Below are 22,164 nucleotides of genomic sequence, written 5' to 3' on the forward strand. Positions count from 1 at the left end.
TTTAAGATTTTATTTATTTATTTGACAGACAGAGATCACAAGTAGGCAGAGAGGCAGGCAGAGAGAGAGGAGGAAACAGGCTCCCCACAGAGCAGGGAGCCTGATGCCGGGCTCGATCCCAGGACCCTGGGATCATGACCTGAGCCGAAGGCAGAGGCTTTAACCCACTGAGCCACCCAGGCGCCTCTCTCAATGTGGTTTTAATTTAAATCTCCCTAATGGCTAGTGATGATGAACATTTTTTCATGTGTCTGATAGCCATTTGTATGTCTTCATTGGAGAAGTGTCTGTTCATATCTTCTGCCCATTTTTGGATATGATTATCTGTTTTGTGTGTGTTGAGCTTGAGGTGTCCTTTATAGATCCTGGATATCAACCTTTTGTCTATAATGTCATTTGCAAATATCTTCTCCCATTCCGTGGGTTGTCTCTTTGTTTTGTTGACTGTTTCCTTTGCTGTGCAGAAGCTTTTGATCTTGATGAAGTCCCACAAGTTCATTTTTGCTTTTGTTTCCTTTGCCTTTGGAGACATATCTTGAAAGAAGTTGCTGTGGCTGATATCGAAGAGGTTACTGCCTATGTTCTCCTCTAGGATCCTGATGGATTCCTCTCTCACATTGAGGTCTTTTATCCATTTCGAGTTTATCTTTGTGTACAGTGTAAGAAAATGGTCAAGTTTCATTCTTCTACATATAGCTGTCCAGTTTTCCCAGCACGATTTATTGAAGAGACTGTCTTTTTTCCACTGTGTATTTTTTCCTGCTTTGTTTTTTTTTTTTTTTTTTTTTTTTTAATATTTTATTTATTTGACAGAGAGAAATCACAACTAGGCAGAGAGGCAGGCAGAGAGAGAGGAGGAAGCAGTCTCCCCGCTGAGCAGAGAGCCCGATGTGGGGCTCGATCCCAGGAGCCTGGGATCATGACCTGAGCCGTAGGCAGAGGCTTTAACCCACTGAGCCACCCAGGCGCCCTTTTCCTGCTTTGTTGAAGATCATTTGACCATAGAGTTGAGGGTCCATATCTGGTCTCTCTACTCTGTCCCACTGGTCTATGTCTGTTTTTGTGCCAGTACCATGCTGTGTTGATGATCACAGCTTTGTAGTGAAGCTTGAAATCGAACAATGTGATGCCCCCAGTTTTGTTTTTGTTTTTCAACATTTCCTTAGCAATTTGGGGTCTCTTATGGTTCCATACAAACTTTAGGATTGTTTGTTCAGGCACTTTGAAAAATGCCAGTGGAATTTTTTTTTCCCATTTTATTTATTTTTTCAGCGTAACAGTATTCATTCTTTTTGCACAACACCCAGTGCTCCATGCAAAACGTGCCCTCCCCATTACCCACCACCTGTTCCCCCAACCTCCCACCCCTGACCCTTCAAAACCCTCAGGTTGCCCCAACCTCCCACCCCTGACCCTTCAAAACCCTCAGGTTGTTTTTCAGAGTCCATAGTCTCTTATGGTTCGCCTCCCCTCCCCAATGTCCATAGCCCGCTCCCCCTCTCCCAATCCCACCTCCCCCCAGCAACCCCCAGTTTGTTTTGTGAGATTAAGAGTCATTGGAATTTTGATCAGGATGGCATTGAAAGCATAGAATGCTCTAGGCAGTATAGACATTTTAACAATGTTTATTCTTCCTATCCATGAGCATGGAATTCTCTTCCATCTTTTTGTGTCTTCTTCAATTTCTTTCATGAGTGTTCTGTAGTTCCTTGGGCACAGATCCTTTACCTCTTTGGTTAGGTTTATTCCCAGGTATCTTATGGTTCTTGGTGCTATAGAAAATGGAATCTATTCTCTAATTTCCCTTTCTATATTTTCATTGTTAATGTATAAGAAAGAAACTGATTTCTGTACATTGATTTTGTATCCTGCCACATTACTAAAGTGCTGTTATGAGTTCCAGTAGTTTGGGGATGGAGTGCTTTAGGTTCTCCATATAAAGTATCATGTCATCTGCAAAGAGAGAGAGTTTGACTTCTTCACTGCCAATTTGAATACCTTTTATTTCTTTTTGTTGTCTCATTGCTGTTGTTAGGACTTCTATTAATATATTGAACAAGAGTTGTTGAGAGTGGGCATCCTTGTCGTGTTCCTGACCTCAATGGGAAGTCTGCAAGCTTTTTCCCATTGAGGATGATATTTGTTGTGGGTCTTTCATGGATAGGTTTCATGAAGTTCAGGAACGTTCCCTCTATCCCTATACTTCAAAGTGGTTTAATCAGGAACGGGTGCTGGATTTTGCCAAATGCTTTTTCTGCATCAATTGAGAGGACCATGTAGTTCTTCTCTCTTCTCTTATTGTTTTGTTCTAGCACATTGATTGATTTGTGAATGTTGAACCATCCTTGTAACCCAGGGATGAATCTCACCTGGTCATGGTTGATAATCTTTTTAATGTGCTGTTGGATCCTGTTTGCTAGGATCTTGTTGAGAATATTAGCGTACATATTCATCAGTGATATTGGTCTGAAATTCTCCTTTTTTGGTAGGGTCTTTGACTTTTGGGGGATCAGGGTAATGCTGGCTTCATAAAAAGAGTCTGGAAGTTTTCCCTCTGCTTCAATTTTTTGAAACAGCTTCAGGAGAATAGGTGTTATTTCTTCTTTGCAAGTTTGGTAGAATTCCCCAGGGAATCCATCAGGTCCTGGGCTCTTGTTTTTTTGGGAGGGTTTTTGATCAGTGCTTCAATCTCCTTACTAGATATTGGTCTATTCAGGTTGTCAATTTCTTCCTGGTTCAATTTTGGGAGTTTATAATTTTCCAGGAATGCATCCATTTCATCTAAGTTGCTTAGCTTATTTGCATATAACTATTGGTAATATTTTCTGATGATTTTTTCTACTTCCTTGGTGTTAGTTGTGATCACTCCCTTTTCATTCATAATTTTATTAATTTGGGCTTTCTCTCTTTTCTTTTGGATTAGTGTGTCCAATGCTTTATCAAGCTTATTGATTCTTTCAAAAAACCAGCTTCTAGTTTCATTGATACGTTCTACTGTATCTCTCGTTTCTACCTAATTGATCTCTGCTCTAATCTTGATTATTTCCTTTCTTATGTATGGAGTTGGTTTGATTTGTTGTTGATTCTCCAGTTCTTTTTTTTTTAAGATATTATTTTTTTATTTGACAAAGAGAGATCACAAGTAGGCAGAGAGGCAGGCAGTGAGAGGAGGAAGCATGCTCCCTGCGAGCAGAGAGCCCGATGTGGGGCTCAATCCCAGGACTCTGGGATCATGACCTGAGCTGAAAGCAGAGGCTTTAACCCACTGAGCCACACAGGCACCCCGATTCTCCAGTTCTTTAAGGTGTAGAGACAGCTGGTGTATTCTGAATTTTTCAATTTCTTTGAGGGAGGATTGATGGCTATGTCTTTCCCCCTTAGAATCACCTTTGCTGTATCCCATAGGTTTTGGACCAAAGTGTCTTCATTCTCATTGGTTTCCATGAATTGTTTAAGTTCTTCTTTGATCTCCTGGTTGATCCAAGCATTCTTAAGCAAGGTGGTCTTTAGCTTCCATGTGTTTGAGTTCCTTCCGAACTTTTTCTTGTGATTGAGGTCCAGTTTCAAAACATTGTGATTGAGAATATGCAGGGAATAATGTCAGTCTTTTGGTATCGGTTGAGTCCTGATTTGTGACCCAGTATGTGGTCCATTCTGGAGAAGGTTCCATGTGCACTTGAGAAGAATGAGTATTCTGCTGTTTTAGGGTGGAATGTTCTGTATATATCTATGAGGTCCATCTGGTCCAATGTTTCATGCTCTTATTTCTTTATTGATTTTCTGCTTCGATGATCTCTCTATTACTGAGAGGCGTGTTAAGATCTCCTACTATTAATGTATTCATATCAATATGACTCTTTATCTTGATCAATAGTTTTCTTATGTAATTGTCTGCTCCCATGTATTGGGGGCATAGATATTTACAATTGTTAATCATCTTGGTGGATAGTCCCTTTAAGAATGATGTAGTGTCATAAAGACTACAGTCTTTAGGTTAAAATCTAATTTATCTGATATGAGAATCGCTACCCCAGTCTTCTTTTGAGGCCCATGAAAGATGCTTCTCCATCCCTTCACTTTCAGTCTGGGTGTATCTTTAGGTTCAGAATGGGTCTCTTGTAGACAACATGTGGATGGGTCCTGTCGTTTTATCCAATCTGCAACCCTGTGTCATTTTATGGGTGCAATTAGGCCATTCACATTGAGAGTGATTATTGATAGATATGTTCTTTTGACATCGTGTTATCTTTGAAGTCTTTCTTTCTGTAGATTGTCTCTATATTTCTGTTCAATGATATTCTTAGGATTTTTTTCTCTTTTATAGGACCCCCTTAATATTTCCTGCAGTGTTGGCTTGGTGGTTGCATAGTCTTTTAAGTCTTGTCGGTCTTGGAAACTCTTTATCTCTCAATCCATTTTGAATGTCAGTCTTGCTGGATAAAGTATTCTTGGCTGCATGTTCTTCTCATTTAGTGCCCTGAATATATTTTGCCAGCCCTTTCTGGCTTGCTAGGTCTCTGTGGACAGGTCTGACATTATTCTAATGGGCTTTCCTCTGTATGTAAGGAGCTTCTTTGTCCTAGCTGCTTTCAAGAGGGTCTGCCTACAGTTATAATTCTTCATTCTTACTACCAGGTGTCTCGAGGACTTTCAAGAATCTATAAACTTGCGGGGAAACCATTCTGCCTCTAGTACATGAACACTGGTTCCATTCGTGAGATTGGGAAAACTTTCATAGACAACTCGTTCCACTATATCTTCTAGACTTCTTTCTTTCTCCTCCCTTTCAGGGATTCCAATAATTCTGACGTTGGAACATTTCATGGCATAATTTATTTCCCTGATTCTGTTTTTGAGGCTTCTGAGTTGTTTATTCCAGGCTTCCTCCTGATCCTTTCTCTCTATCTGTTTGTCCTCCAGATCACTAATTCTATCTTCTGTCTCAGTTAACCTAGCTTTTAGAGAATTTAGATTACATTGGAATTCATTGAGAGCATTTTGAACATCATCCCTGGTGGCTTTCAGTTCTGCCCTAATGTTGTGAACATCATCCCTGGTGGCTTTCAGTTCTGCCCTAATCAATTCCGTTTGGTCATCCATGGCTTTCTCCAACCTAGCTTTTGCCTGGATAATTGTTAGCCAGAATTCCCTTTCCGACACATTGTGTATGTGGATAGCCATTAGCTCTGTTGTAGAAGGCCCATCCACTGTATTTTTCTTCTGTTGTGCATTTCTCCTCCTAGTCATTTTGGTGAGAGATGACTGAACGGATACAGCTGGATGTATCGACTGTGGTGCAGTCAAGGTGCATCCTGGAATGCTTCTGAGCAATGAGGATTCCCCACCCAAATGAGAGAAAAAATAAAAGAAAAAGAAAAAAAGAGAGAGAGAAAAAGGGAAAAAAGGGAAGATAAAAGAGAAGGCTCAGCCCACATGGGCCCCAAGGTAAGATTTATGAAGTATACAAACAAAAACAGATAAAGAGAAGACTGATAAAAGTATAATGACAAGAGGAAAAAAAAATGTATATATATAAAAGCAAAAAAAGGAAGAACCGCATTAAAAAGAACCCCAAGTATAAGATTTATATACTATAAGGACAAACAAATACACAGAAACACTGGCGGAAGTTAAAGATGGGAGAGTGGTTATAAATTCTCAGTGCGGGTGAAGAAGGTTATTTTGATTCTTCCTGGATGTATCTTTATATCTTTGTTAAAGGACTCAACTTTCCTAAGATAAAGGGGGATTAAAAATTGGTTTACCTATAGGGGTAGCATTGATTGGGGTAAGGGGATTACCTTGAAGTTTAACTCTATATGAATTTTAGAAAATAAAAATAAAAAAAGAATAAACTAGACTAAACTAAACTAAAATTTAAAAAAATTAAAAAATAGAAAAGCAAAAGAAAAACACGGGTGCATGTATCAAAAAGTTCAGGTTAGAAGGTTATTATGGAATTTGATGTACTGGACATCTCAATGTGATGGTAAATAGGCTAAAAAATTATCTATATAAAAAAAAATGAACCAGAATAGTGGGAATGAGTTAAAAATAAAAGTTGTATCTATGAAGTAGTGGTGGTTGTTCTCCTGTCTTTTTTTTTTTTTTTTTTTTTTTTTTCCTTTCTGGTTGGTTTTCTGCCACGTGGGTTTTCAGTCAATGATGTTCCCTCAGTTAGGTCCTCCCGCCCCCCTCAAGGGGGTGGGCTCTGAGGAAAAGGTTTTTTTCAGGCCTTGTTCCCTGGAGGTTTTTATGTTTGTTCATCTGTTTTCTCTTGCCTTGACAGCTTTTGATGGTTTTTGGAGGTTTAGAGGAAAGCAATCTGCACCCCGACCTCCCTCTCAGAGAGAAGCCTCAGCCTTCTCCCCTGTGGTGTTGGAGAGCACATAAATTCCCCCCTGGCCACTGGCAGAGCAGGTTCTGAGTCGCGGTCCCTGGGGATGCAGGATCTCCTGCTTATTTCCAAATCCCCGGCAGCGGTGGTTGTCTGGGCAGCTCCAGACCGCCAGAGAGGTTCCAAGCAGCTATCGCACACTGAGATTTTCCCACTGGCCCGGGCTGGGAGTTCCTGGTCTTTCCCGGTCGAGAGCTCCAGGCTGGCGCCTGTGTGCACTCTCCCAGGGGAGGGTGTGGGGCGCGTGCTTCTCAGGCTCTGAGGGCACAGCATGGGTCTAAGAGCAAGTGCCAGGCTGGTGCCAGCCCGCACCTCTCTCAAGGGAGGGTGTGGGACACGCGTCTCAGCCTCTTATGGCAGGGCCCAGCGTTCTGCTGTCTGGCGAGTGTCCCAGTCCCTCAGGAGAGATGGACCCCATGTATTCTCGGGCGTGCTGGCGGCTCAGGGACAAAGACCTGGTTTGTCCGCCTCCCTCTCTCTGGCTCAGCATCAGGGAGGCTGCCCTGGGTCTGGGGACTTAAGCCCCTGTCCCTAACCGCCCCAATTCCCACAATTTCCCCCCATGATTCTTTGCTCTTTTTGAGTGCTTTCAACCAGACTCCAAGTTAATGCTGGTCCCCAGTTGCAGGGCACTCTTGTATTGGGGTATTACTTTCCAATCGGTCGCCTCTGGTGGCTCCCTCCCCCTTTTGTTTATCTTTCGATATCAGTCCGATGTTCCCACTCCACTTTACCTGCCCACTGGCGTCTACTGCCCCCGTAGAGATCCAGACGTGTATAATTCTGCTCTCAGGCTGGTTTCATGGGTGATCAGAGTTCTTTGGTAGGTAATCAGCTCACTTGAGGGTACAGGTTGAAACGACGCCTTCCTCCCCATCTTGTCTCGATGGGTCCTGTCGTTTAATCCAATCTGCAACCTGTGCTGTTTTATGGGAGCGTTTAGGCCATTCACATTAAGAGTGATTATCAAAATATACATTTTTATTGACATCCTATTGCCTGTGAAGCCCCTCTAAACATTGTCTCTGTAAATTTCTGTTCTAGGACACTTTTGGGTTTTTCTTCTTTTATAGAGCGTTCCCCCCCTTAATATTTCTTGTAGTGCTGGCTCGGTGGTCACATACTCTTTTAAACCTTGCCAGTCTTAGAAGCTCTTTATCTCTTCATCCATTTTGCATGTCCACCTAGCTGGATAAAGTATTCATGTTGGCTGCATGTTCTTCTCATTTAGTGCCCTGAGTAAGTCTTGCCAGCCCTTTCTGGCTTGCCAGGTTTCTGTGGACAGGTCTGATGTTACTCTGATGGACCTTCCTCTGTACGGAAGTAATCTCTTCCCACTAGCTACTCTCAAGAGCTTCTGTCTAAAATTATGATTCATCAGTTTAATAATCAGGTGTCGAGGTCTTTCTAGATTCTATGATCTTGGGGGTAAATCTTTTTGCCTCTAGAACACGAACACTTGTCCCCCAGATTGGGAGTATTTTCATGGAGAATTTGTTCAACTATATCTTCTAGTCTTCTTTCTTTCTCCTCCCCTTTAGGTATCCCAATAATTCTGATGTTGGAACATTTCATGTGTCATTTATTTACCTAATTCTGTTTTCATGGCTTCTAAGCTGTTTGCTCCAGGCCTCCTCATGCTCCTTTTTCTCTATCAATTTGTCCTCTAGATCACTAATTCTATCTGTCTCAGTTACCCTAGGTGTTAGAGAATTTAGATTAGATTGGATCTCATTGATAGCATTTTAAACTTCTTCCTTGGTGGCTTTCACTTCTGCCCTATTAGATTCTATGTTGTCATTAATGGTTTTCTCCAACCTCATCATTGGCTGGATAATTGTTACCCTGAGTTCCCCTTCCAACATACTGTTTATGTCCATATCCAATAGCTCTGATGGAAAGGGCACAGTCTGAATTTTTCCTCTGTTGGGCATTTCTCCTTCTAGTCATTTTGCTGAGAGGTGTCTGAGGGAATGTGTAGCTGAATATATCCACTGTGATCCAGGCAAGGTGCACCCTGGAACATTCTGAGCAACTGGAAGTTATCATCAAAAAGAAAGAAAAAAGAAAAAAGAGAGAGAGACAGGAAAAAGAAGAAGACGACCCAGACCCAGTCAGAATGGGCCCCAAAGGTAAGATTTATAAGGTATACAAACAAAAAGACTGACAAAAGTAAATGACAAGGGAAAAAAAAAAAAGAACCCAGCCAAAATGAAGCACTATTAGAAACACTAATTCTATTAGAAACACTAATAGAAGAAAAAGATGGGAGGGTGGTTATTAATCCTGGATGTGGTTGAGGAAGGTTATTTTGATTCTTCCTGGGTGTATCTTGATATCTTTGTTAAAGGACTCAACTTTCCAGAGATAAAAGGAGATTAAAACTGGTTTATATATAGTGGTAGTATTGATTAGGGAAAGAGGATTACCTTGAAGCTTGTATCTATATGTATATTAAAAAATAGAAAAGAAAAAGAAAAATACAGGTATATATATGAAAAAAGTTCAAGTTAAAAGGTTATTATGGAATTTGTTGTATTGAACCTCTTGTTGTAATGGTAAATAGGTTAAAAAAATTAAAAAGAATAAGAATAGTGAGAACAAATTAAAAATAAAAGTTGTATCTAAAATATACAGGTTTTAGGCCAATACCAGGAGCTTAATATCTCCTTTTCTCCTGATATTGGGGTTTTACAGTTTTATGGGGATCCTGTGGTGTTTGTTCTCTTGTTTTTTCAGTTGGCTTTCTAGGGGAGGGTCCTGCCATGTTGTTTTTCATTCAGTGTTGCTTGGGTTGAGTCCTCCTGCTACCTTTCAAGGGGCTGAGCTCTGTGGAAACTGGTTTTTCAAGCTTTTGTTCTCTGGAGGTTTTCGTTCTTTGGAGGCTTTTTGTGGCTTTTTGGAGGTTTAGTGGAAAGCAAACTTAGTCCAGATCCCCTGTCTCAGAGAGAAGCCTCAGTCTGCACCCCTCTGGGTGGTTCAGAACACACAGACTCCCCCTCTGCAAATCCGCTGAGCCGTACAACCCCCCACAGGCTGTGCGCGCCCTCAGCCACCATCTCAGGGGTTGGGCAAAGCACCCCTGCTTGTTCTCTGCACCCCCATGCTACTAAAACCAAGAGCGATATTGGTCTAGGGAGCCCATTTCCAGTGGCTGCCTTTGCCAGGACTGTGGTAGACCAAAGATAACATGCTGAGATTTTCATGCCCGGGCTGGGAGTGTTCAGATTCTTGGCCAGTTCTAGCACCTACCAGCTAGCTCCTGCACAGAGCACTCTCAGGCATGGGTGGGGAGCTGGGGTCCAGTCCTGGGTCATGCAGTGCACATGCAGAGTGCAAAGGCTGTGGTTCTAGAGAGCGACAGCTGGTGCACACATCAGACTCCCTCACACGTGGAGGGTACCTGGTCCAGCACTGGTGCAAGCAGCAGAAAATCCTTGGCTCAGGAACCATGGTCTGGAGGCTTTGCTGCACTTTCTCTGACACAGATGGTCTCCCGCGTTGGCTGTCCTGGGTCTGTGGGCTTAGGCCCATGCCCGTGACTGCCCCATTCCACCAGTTGCCTCTTAAGACCTTTTGCTATTTTTGAGTGCTTTTAACCCAGACTCCAAGTTATTGCTGGGCCCCAATCACAGGGCACTTTCATATTGGGGTATTACTTTCCAGTAGGTCGCTTCTGGTGGCTCCCTCCCCCTTCTGTTTATCCTCTGATAAAAGTCCAATTCCCACTTGCTTTACCTAGTGACTGGCATCTTCTGCCCCCATAGAGATCCAGAAGTGTATCATCCTACATTAAGTGTATCATCCTACATCTCTGGTGTTCAGAGTGTTCTGGTAGATAATTAGCTCACTTTAGGGGATAGGTTGAAACAGGGTCTCTTACTTCTCCACAATCTTGCCCCCACCTGACAGAGGAGTTTTTGACTAGAAAACTATTTCTAAATTTTACGGAAAAAATAGAAGCACATACATATATCTGGGGAAATTCTGAAAATTAAGAGTAATAAATCAATGCTACACCTAAGATACAAATAAATATATTACAATACCATAATCATTACATGATGTGACACAGATACATGATTAGACAGACCCATAAATTTGGTAAGATAATATATGCAAAATATTAAAGGAATGCCTAGAACACTACAACTGCACATTAGTCATTTCATAACATTATCACCTCTATAAGATTGTTCTGCTATTCTTTTTATAAGGCACTACAAACTAGCAAATAATGAGCTACACAGAAAACACTGTTGTGTTATCTCCTATTATAATCAAATCATGTTCAAATAGGTATGCTTCTGTAACAGCTTGGCTTCTAGTTTCTCAATCTAGCAATGCAAATTTTATTTTTCAAATAACAGTAGCCCATGACTGTGTCCTGACTTGCTCTAGGAACTCAGGTATTCTGCTAGGTCCTCTTTGATCATTTTCTCAGGCTATTCCCAGGCAATGCTAACTTATTTCAGAGAACCTACCTGTTGTTACTTCAGCCAGTTATGCTTAAGCACACAGCTCTACTCTTGGGCAAATCAAGTATTTCCATTCTGATACAACCCCTTTGGGCTGCAGAAGTTTCCTCTAATGTATCAATAGTCTTATTCTAGTCTATGAATTTTATGGGCCCCTGAAATAATATTTTGGAATGTGGCTACATATGAAAAATAGAAAAAATAGGTAAGGATTTAGTGAGATTACTAATTACTTAAATTTTATTTTTGGACCACCTGCTAGTGCATGGCATTTGCCATCTCTTATTAATGATTCTGAGATAAATAAATGCAGTTCCTATCTCAGAAGATCTCACAGTTCCCTCAGAATTACACAGGACAAGCAAAGTATTAATTTCTGATGTCTGATCTTTTTGAAATAATGTATTCCTCCTCTGATTTAAAAAAAATTGTCTATTAAAATGCATAATGCATAATTGTATGAACAGAAAATATATTTTCCAATTTATTCACCTCTTTCAGAATATTGTTAATGTGGACAATTATTAATTTCTAGTTTTATTAATTTCATTCAGACTAGTAACTGGAAGACCAAGAAAAGGTGAGTCAGTGAGCCTGTATGGATCATAAGAGAAAATTAAGTGAAAGGTATGGGTGTTCCAGGAAGTCATGTGGCTACAGTGAGTGAGCGGACTTGTAACTAACTGATGTTTATATCCAAATAAAAATAGACAGCCTCTTCAATAAGTGGTATTGGGAAAATTCGACAGCTAATATAGAAGAATGAAACTGACTATTCCCTTACACCATACACATACATAAACTCAAAATGGATAAAAGATCTCAGTGTGAAATGAATCCATCAAAATCCTAGAGGAGAACATAGGCAGTAACCTCTTTGACATTGGCCACAGTAACTTCTTTCAAGACACGCCTCCAAAGGCAAGGGAAACAAAAGCAAAAAATGAACTTTTGGGACTTCATCAAGATCAAAAGTTTCTGTACAGCAAAGGAAACAGTCAACAAATCTAAGAGGAAGCCCAAGGAATGGGAGAAGATATTTGCAAATGACATTATAGATAAAGGGCTGATATCCAAGATCTATAAAGAACTTCTCAAACTCAACACTCAAACAAACAAACAAACAAAACAAAAACAAAAACAAAACAAACAAAAAAACCCTCAAAACAACAAAACAAAACAAAATCCAGTAAAAAAATGGGAGAAGACATGAACAGACACGTCAAAGAAGACATACAAATGGCTAACAGACACATGAAAATATGCTCAACATCACTAGCCATCATAGAAATACAAATCAAAACCACAAAGAGATACCACCTTACACCAGTTAGAATGGCCAAGATTAACAAGACAGTAAACAACATGTGTTGGAGATGTGGAGAAAGGGGAACACTCTTACACTATTGGTGGGAATGTAAGCTGGTAGTCTCTCTGGGAAAACTGTATGAAGGTTCCTCAAGATGTTAAGAATAGAGCTACCCTATGACACAGCAATTGCCCTACTAAGTATTTACCCCAAAGATAGAGATGTAGTGAAAAGAAGGACAGATGTACCCTAATGTTCATAGCAGCAATGTCCACAATAGCCAAACTGTAGAAGGAGCTGAGATGCCCTTCAACAGATGAATGGATAAAGAAGATGTGCTACATATATATGGTGGAATATTATTCAGCCATCAGAAATGATGAATACCCACCAATTGAATCAATATGGATGGACCTGGTGGGGATTATGCTAAGTGAAGTTAGTCAAGCAAAGACAATGAACATATGGTTTCATTCATATGTAGAACACAAGCAATAGGATGGAAGACCATAGGGGAGGGAGGGAAATCTGAAAGGGGACAAATCAGAGATGGAGATGAACCATGAGAGACAATGGACCCCAGGAAACAAAATGAGGGTTTCCAAGATGGGGAAAGGGGGTAACAGGGTGATGGGTATTAAGGAGGGCACATGCGGTGATGAGCATTGGGTGTTATATGTAACTAATGAAACACTGAATACTGCATCAAAAACTAATGATGTACTATACAGTGGCTAAGTGAACATAATAAAATTAAAGAAAAAAATAGACAAACACCTACCAGATAAAAGTGTACAGGACGAAATTAACCTTCCATGAAGCTATAAGTTATGCTTGCTACATTTTTTTTAAAGATTTTATTTATTTATTTGACAGAGAGAAATCACAAGAGAGGCAGGCAGAGAGAGAGGAAGGGAAGCAGGCTCTCCGCTGAGCAGAGAGCCCAATGTGGGACTCGATCCCAGGACCCTGAGATCATGACCTGAGCCGAAGGCAGCAGCCTAACCCACTGAGCCACCCAGGCGCCCCCCGTTTGCTAAATTTTGATGCAGGTCTATTTAGTTGAAGTCCATCCTTCTTAAACTGCATCAAGGTCTTTAATTATAGTTTACTGCTAAACTTGTACATTAGTGGACTAGGTATGAAATCCTCACTAGCCATACATTCTCTAGACTTTTCTTAGAACGGCCTTCTTTGATGCTTAACGCTATCCATTATTCTTTGATTCCTGGCCATTTCACTAACAAATGCAGATTTTTAATTCTATATTATTCAAGTTCCTTCTCCCAGTGGTATATTAGGATTGTAGTGACACATTTTTAAAAATTTAATTTTTTTTCCCGTGTTCCAAATTTCATTGTTTATACATCATACCCAGGGCTGCATGCAATATGTGCCCTCCATAATACCCACCACCAGGCTCACCCGATCCCAAACCCCCTCCCTCCCAAAACCCTTAGTTTGTTTCTCAGAGTCCACAGTCTCTCATGTTTTGTTTCCCCCTCCAATTTCCCCCAACTGACTTCTTCTCTCCATCTCCCAATGTCCTCCATGTTATTCCTTATGCTCCACAAGTAAGTGAAACCATATAATACTTAACTCATTCTGCTTAATTTATTTCACTCAGCATAATCTCTTCCAGTCCCATCCATGTTGATACAAAAGTCCAATATTCATCCTTTCTGATGGAGGCATAATACTCCATTGTGTATATGGACCTTATCTTCTTTATCCATTCATCCATTGAAGGGCATCTTGGTTCTTTCCAGAGTTTGGCAACTGTGGCCATTGCTGCTATGAACATTGGAGTACAGATGGAAGAATAAACATTGTTAAAATGTCTATACTGCCTAAAGCACTCTATGCTTTCAATGCCATCCTGATCAAAATTCCTCTGGCATTTTTCAAAGAGCCTGAACAAACAATCCTAAAATTTGTATGGAACCAGAAGAGACCCCAAATTGCTAAGAAAAAGTTGAAAAAGAAAAACAAAACTGGGGGGCATCACATTGCTTGATTTCAAGCTTCACTACAAAGCTGTAATCACCAAGACAGCATTGTACTGAAACAAAAACAGACACATAGACCAGTGAGGCAGAGTAGAGAGCCCAGATATGGACCCTCAACTCTATGGTCAAATGATCTTCGACAAAGCAGGAAAAAATATACAGTGGAAAAAAGACAGTCTCTTCAATAAATCGTGCTGGGAAAATTGGACTGCCACATGCAGAAAAATGAAACTCGACCATTCTCTTACACCATACATAAAGATAAACTTGAAATGGATAAAAGGCCTCAACATGAGACAGGAATCTGTCAAAATCTTAGAGGAGAACACAGGCAGTAATCTCTTTGATATTGGCCACAGCAACTTCTATCACGATATGTCTCCAAAGACAAAGGGAACAAAAGTGAAAATGAACTTTTGGGACTTCATCAAGATCAAAAACTTCTGCACAGCAAAGGAAACAGTCAACAAAACAAAGAGGCAACCCACGGAATGGGAGAAGATATTCGCAAATGACACTACAGACAAAGGGTTGATATCCAAGATCTATAAAGAACTCCTCAAACTCAACACACGCAAAACAGGTAATCACGTCAAAAAATGGGCAGAAGACATGAATATACACTTCTCCAAAGAAGACATACAAATGGTTAACAGACACATGAAAAAACGTTCATCATTAGCCATCAGGGAGATTCAAATAAAACCCACATTGAGATACCACCTTACATCAGTTAGAATGGTCAAAATCAACAAGACAGTAAACAACATGTGTTGGAGAGGATGTGGAGAAAGAGGAACCCTCTTACACTGTTGGTGGGGATGCAAGTTGGTGCAGCCACTTTGGAAAGCAGTGTGGAGATTCCTTAAGAAACTGAAAATAGAGATACTTTATGACCCTGCAATTGCACGACTGGGTATTAACACATTTTTTTAAAATGTGTAGTTAATTTTCCATTAATTGGTCTATTGTGTAGTTAATTTTCCATCTTGCCTGACTGCATGACAAGCAAAAGGCTGAACCTAAACATTTCTGTGCTTTATGCCCCTTTTAGCACTTTCCTTGCCACAAAAATATGTCACTTAAGTTTTATGTGCAGAAGGAATCAGAAAAGTTGGGAATGTATACATTATATTCAAGGACAGTCTATTTTATCAGAAAAAGAAATGGAGCTTGATCACTTCCCAAGTTTGCTTTAAATATTAGACAATAAATTAATAGTGAATAAGGGAATGAATATTAACCCAAAGTCAGTTCCTGCTTCACTACTTAAGATATATATATCACTACATCATTTAACGATAGTATATCATTTCTTCTTCTATTATAGAATGCTAATATGAAGCTGCTTAAAACTATTTAAATGAATTTTAATAAAAGTTATTTTGTGAAGAAATGTGTGATTATTGTTTTTTTGTGTGTAAATACTGATTTGAAAAATATAATATGATACTCTTCTCTTTTTTTTCCCTTTTTATTTCCTTTATCTGTGTCAGTATCAATGTAATGTAATCCAACACAACCAATCTTATTAGGGTACTAGAACTATGAAGTATCATATGCTAGTAACTGGGTAAATAAAGCCTGTCTCTTTAAAGTGTAAAATTTCAGAGTCCTTTGGTGATTTGCAGGTTTTAATGCTTCTTCCAATAAGTCTCATCGCTTAAGAGAAAAAAAGTTGATTTTCTAATATATGTCAAATATCCTGTTCAGAGTTGAAAACCAGTTGAAAATGACAGTAGTTATGAAAAGCTGAAAAGAATGTGGGTGAGAAAGAACAGAATTTACTTTACCTTGAAAACAGATTTATATAGCATGGTATAAAAAACCATACCTCTGTTAGAAAGTTCTAAATATGGATCAAAGGGATGAAAGTATAAAAAAACCAAACTTTACTTGCCAAAGATTAGGAACTTGTTATCAAATACATTTTATCCAAGCTGATTAAAAGGAACTGGAAAAAATATCCTTGCCCTTTGAGAAATTATAATTTTGTATTTCTTTTTCATTAGAAGCAGCAGAATAAATATTTTTTATAAATCTTCCATTTAAAAATTAAGTTAACTTTCTACTTACATACTTCAACTGCTTTTCTGAATAAACTGACTATTCAAGTGCCTAGGCAGTGAAGTGATTATGAGCACTAGCTTTAAGGTCAAGTAGGACTCTGTTTTGAATCCTTGCTGTGTTATGTCTTGTTGTTTAACAAGTAAGTTATCTGAGCACTCAATGCCTCAGTAATATAGTTATAATAATACCTCTTTAACAACTGCTGTAAGAATACAAAGAGGAGGGGGAGGAGTCAAGAGAAGTAACAGAAAAGTTAACAGGCTGAGACAACATAAGGTAGCAGGAGATCCCCTAGATAGCTTATCAAACCATTCTGAACACCTACAAATCCAACAGGAGATCAGAGAGAAGAAGGGTAACAATTGTAGAAACAGAAAATCGACCACTTTATGAAAGGTAGAACCTGCGGAGAAGTGAATCCAAAGCTACAGGACAATAGACCGGGGGGGGGGGGGGGGGCGGAGAGGCCAGCTTCCAGCAAGTGGCAGAGCAATGGAGCACTAAATCAGGACTGTTAAACATCTGCTCCACTGAGGGACATCACTTCAGAGGCTAAACTGGGGTGAAGTCCAAGCGGGGACAGCGTGGCCCCAGGTCCCACGGGGTCACAGAAGGATCAGGGGTGTCTGAGTGTCGTGGAGCTCTCAGGTATTAGAGTGGGGAAGCTGGCTACAGAGACAGAGCCAAGGCATGAGCTCTCAGCTTGGGGTCACCTTGAACCGAAATCCATGGCACAGGCCACTGCTCTGTGATTGGGGTCCCCAATCTCCAAAGCTCAGGGATTTGCATGGTTCGGAAACTCCAGATGGAGCTATGTGCCAGAGACAGAGATGCTTGGTCACAGACTGGGTGAGCTCGGAGAGCAGCGGGAGGCCAGGGAGACGGGAGTGATTGAGCGCTTTTCTCTGAGGTCGCACTGAGGAGTGGGGCCCTGAGCTCTCGGCTCCTCTGGGCTGGAGATTGGGAGGCCATCATTTTCATTCCCATCCTCTGGAACTCTACGGAAAGGCTTCAGAGAACAAAGGCTCCCCAAAGTGAACCTGAGGGGATTACTTAGCCTGGTCCCCGGTAAGGGTGGTGCAATTCTGTCTCAGGCAAAGACACTTGAGAATCATAACAACAGGCCCCTCGCCCAGAAGATCAACAAGAAATCCAGCCTAGACCAAGTTCACTTACCAAGAAGAACATCGGAATTCCAGAGAAGGAGAAAGCAAAGCATGGAATTCAAGGCTTTCTCCCTATGATTCTTTAGTCTTGCAAAATTAATAAACATTTTAATTTTATTTTTTTCTTCTATTTTCTAAAACTTTTACCCTTTCCTCAATTAACGTTTTTTTAAACAAGTTTATCTTAAAAATATCTTTCATAAAAATAATAATCTTTTTTGAACGTTCATTATTATAGTCATATTTTATCCTTCATTGTATCTAACTTTAGTTCTCAATGAAAAATACTGACAGCTTTTCCGCCAAGGTCAGGAACATGGCAGAGATGTCCATTATCACCACAGATATTCAACATAGTACTAGAAGTCCTAGCCTCAGCAATCAGACAACAAAGAAATTAAAGGCATCCAAATTGGCAAAGAAGAAGTCAAACTATCACTCTTTACAGATGATATGATTCTATATGTGGAAAACTCCAAAGAGTCCACTCCAAACCTGCTAGAACTTGTACAGGAATTCAGTAAATTGTCAGCATTTAAAATCAATGCACGAAATCAGTTGCATTTCTTTACACCAACAACAAGACAGAAGAAAGAGAAATTAAGGAGTCAATCCCATTTACAATTGCACCCAAAACCATAAGATACCTAGGAATAAACCTAACCAAAGAGGCAAAGAATCTATACTCAGAAAACTATAAAGTACTCATGAAAGAAATTGATAAGACACAGAGAAATGGAAAAATGTTCCATGCTCATGGATTGAAAGAATAAATATTGTGAAAATGTCTATGCTACCTAAAGCAATCTACACATTTAATGCAACCCCTCTCAAAATACCATCCATTTTTTTCAAAAATTGGAACAAATAATCCTAAAATTTATATGGAACCAGAAAAGACCTCGAATAACCAAAGGAATATTGAAAAAGATAGCCAAAAAGCATCACAATTCCAGACTTCAAGCTCTATGACAAAACTGTCATCATCAAGACAGCATGTACTGGCACAAAAACAGACACATAGATCAATGGAACAGAATAGAGAGCCCACAAATAGACCCTCAACGCTATGGTCAACTAATCTTTGACAAAGCAGAAAAGAATGTCCAATGGAATAAAGACAGCCTCTTCAACAAATGGTTTTGGGAAAGTTGGACAGCCACATGCAGAAAAATGAAACTGGACCATTTCCTTACAACACACATGAAAATAGACTCAAAATGGATGAAGGACCTCAATGTGAGAAAGGAATCCATCCAAATCCTTGAGGAGAACACAGGCAGCAACCTCTTCAATCACAGCCACAGCAACTTCTTCCTAGGTACATCACCAAAGGCAAGCGAAGTAAATGAAAAATGAACTATTGGGATTTCATCAAGATCAAAAGCTTTTGCACAGCAAAGGAAACAGTTAACAAAACCGAAAGACAACTGACAGAATGGGAGAAGATATTTGCAAATGACATATCAGATAAAGGGCTAGTATCCAAAATCTATAAAAAGTTTAGCAAACCCAACACCTAAAGAACAAATAATCCAATCAAGAAATGGGCAGAGGACATGAACAGACATTTATGCAAAGAAGACATCCAGATGGCCAAAAGACACATGAAAAATTGCTCCACATCACTCAGCATCAGGGAACTACAAATCAAAACCACAATGAGATACCACCTCATGCCAGTCAGAATGGCTAAAATTAACAAGTCAAGAAATGACAGATGCTGGCGAGGATGTGGAGAAAGGGGAACCCTCCTTCACAGTTGGTGCGAATGCAAGCTGGTGCAACCACTCTGGAAAACAGTGTGGAGGTTCCTCAAAAAGTTGAAAATAGAGCTACCCTATGACCCAGCAATTGCACTACTGGGTATTTACCCTAAAGATACAAACGTAGTGATCCGAAGGGGCACATGCACCCAAATGTGGCAGCAATGTCCACAATAGCCAAACTATGGAAAGAACCTAGATGTCCATCAATAGATGAAAGGATAAAGAAGAAGTGGTATATATATACATGATGGAATACTATGCAGCCATCAAAAGAAATGAAATCTTGTCATTTGCAATGACATGGATGGAACTAGAGGGTATTATGCTTAACGAAATAAGTGAGTCAGCGAAAGACAACTATCATATGATCTCCCTGATATGAGAAAGTGGAGATGAACATGGGGGGGTTGGGGGGTAGGAAGGGAGGCTGACAAACCATGAGACTCTTAATCTCACAAAACAAACTGAGGGTTGCGGGGGGGAGTAGGGAGAGGGCTGTGGGGTTATGGACATTGGGGAGGGTACCTGTATTCTTGGGGCTAATAATACATTGTATGTTTATAAAAAATAAAAAATAAATAAAAATTAAAAAAAATAATAAAAAGAGATTTTAATGCAAAACTCTTAGCAGAGTACCTGGCAAATATTAAGTGTAGTAGCATTCATCATTTGACATCAACGATAAATATGATGGTGGTAATTACACGGTACACTACACTACACACACACACACACTATATATAGCATAAAAGTCACAAAATATTAAAGTGTGTGTTTGTGTGTGTGTCTGTGGGATGGATATCAAGTTGGTACCTGGTATCAACAGAGTCATCTTCAACTAGATGGTGCTTTACAGTGCCTTTATCAAGAAAGACAAACACTGCTGCAGTACAGCCAGAAGCTTTTCATCCTGTATTAGAAAACACTGACTTTAGAGCACCTTGATGGGTCAGTCAGTTAACCGTCTTCTTTGGCTCAGATCATGATCCCAGGGTCCTAGGATTGGAGCCCCATATCAGGCTCTAGGCACAGCGGGGAGCCTGCTTCTCCCTCTCCCTCTGCTGCTCCCCCTGCTTGTGCTCTCTCTGTCAAATAAATAAATACATAAAATCTTTAAAAAAAAGTGAATTTACTGATAGAGCACTTACTTTGTGTTAAGTTATGTTTTAAGAGGCTTAAAACCTTAACTTATATGATTCTCTCAATAAACAAACAGAATAAGTTATTTTTGATATCTCTGTTCACAAGCAGAAAAACTGAGACCCTGGATAGTTTAAAAATGTGCACAAAAGGGTGCCTGGGTGGCTCACTGCATTAAGCCCCTGCCTTTGGCTCAGGTCATGATCCCAGGGTCCTGAGATTGAGCCCTACATAGTGCTCTCTGCTCAGCAGGGAGCCTGCTCACCCCTCTCTTTGCCTGCCTCTCTGCCTACTTGAGATCTCTCTTTGTCAAATAAATAAATAAAATCTTAAAAAAAATAAAAAATATGCACAAAGTCACACAATCAATAGTTGGAGCATTGGGATTACATCATATGCTTTATTGCTCCCAGCCTGTATTATTATTCTCTATTGCTTTGGATGGGGCAATTTGAAATTTTAACCCTTGAGAATTTCAATTTCAGTAGGAATCAGAAGCACTCTAATTTTCATCAAATGATATTTTCCTGCATTCTTTTTACAAGGAGGCATATAAAAACTGAATATTGTGCATTTCCAAGAGAGTGCATTTGAAAAGAATTAGTAAATACTGTTAAAGAAATGTTATGACCAGCCACTCTCCATTTTCTCTTTCAAAAAGTGTCCAGGGATCTACAATTGAGCAATAATTTCAGAACATAAAGAGGGACAATCAAGTTTTCTGACTTTTACCTTATACAGCTGCCCAAGAGGCCTGTTTCAACCACACAGGCTCAATCACAAGCAGTGGAAAATAAACTGATATTAAGGATAAAATAATAGATTTTAAATAACTTTTGATCATCTGTAAGGCTTACAGAAATGATTAGAGATTTCCTAAAGGGATTTCCAAGGCTTGAATTCTGAGGATAAAGCTGAGTTGAGGATCATCAACTGGACACTTCAGGACTGTGCTTCTGTGTAAAGTTAAATTATTGATCTAAATTCTTCATGACTCTTATCCCTTAACTAGTGACATTTCAAAAGAATAGAGTATTAAGTTGATGTCATTTTCATTATTATATACATTGCACAAGAACTTATGATTTTTTTTTAAAAATTTACTTAAAAAACTTCTTCCTACATTTAAAAAGTTTCAGTTAACTTAGCTATACATAGTTAATCTATTTTCAGTTAGTATTTTTCACTTATGGAAATAGAAAAAAATATATATGAAGGCATCTATTATATGACAAACTATCTACTGACCAGTGCTTATTGTTCTGAACTTGTGAAATGTTTGGGAAAATTTGTAAAGTGCTCTTTGGTTTTCTGAATACCTCATTATAAACAAAGACTGTTATTTATGTCCAAGTGGTCCAATAAGAACAGCTGCAATCTAAACATCAAGAGAATAGTGTACTAGTTTTCATCACCTGAACTCCACAATATCAGACAGACTATTTTTGGAATTTCTTTGCTTGTTTTTAATCTTTAAAATTAAAATTGTATTATGTAATTTTTTAGATTGAAAATCAAATAATAAAGGGAGACTTTCAACTTCCAAGAGGGATTTTTAGCTAGCAAAGGTCAGCACTCCCACAAAAACCACTAGAAAAATGTAGTTAAACACAGAAATCAACTGGCCCCAGAGAGGTAAGACTCCAGAGTGGGGAGAACCTGTGTGAGGTGCACTTTGATAGCCTTTTACCTGCATGCATGTGGCAATTCCAGGTATGAACTAGTAAATACTGTTAAAGAAATGTGGCCAGCCACTCTTCATTTTCCCTTTCAACAAAGCATTCAGGGATTTACAATTGAGCAATAATTTCGGAACATAAAAAGAG

This window comes from Meles meles, chromosome 6 (assembly GCF_922984935.1).
Source record: "Meles meles chromosome 6, mMelMel3.1 paternal haplotype, whole genome shotgun sequence".
Classification (NCBI taxonomy): Eukaryota; Metazoa; Chordata; class Mammalia; order Carnivora; family Mustelidae; genus Meles; species Meles meles.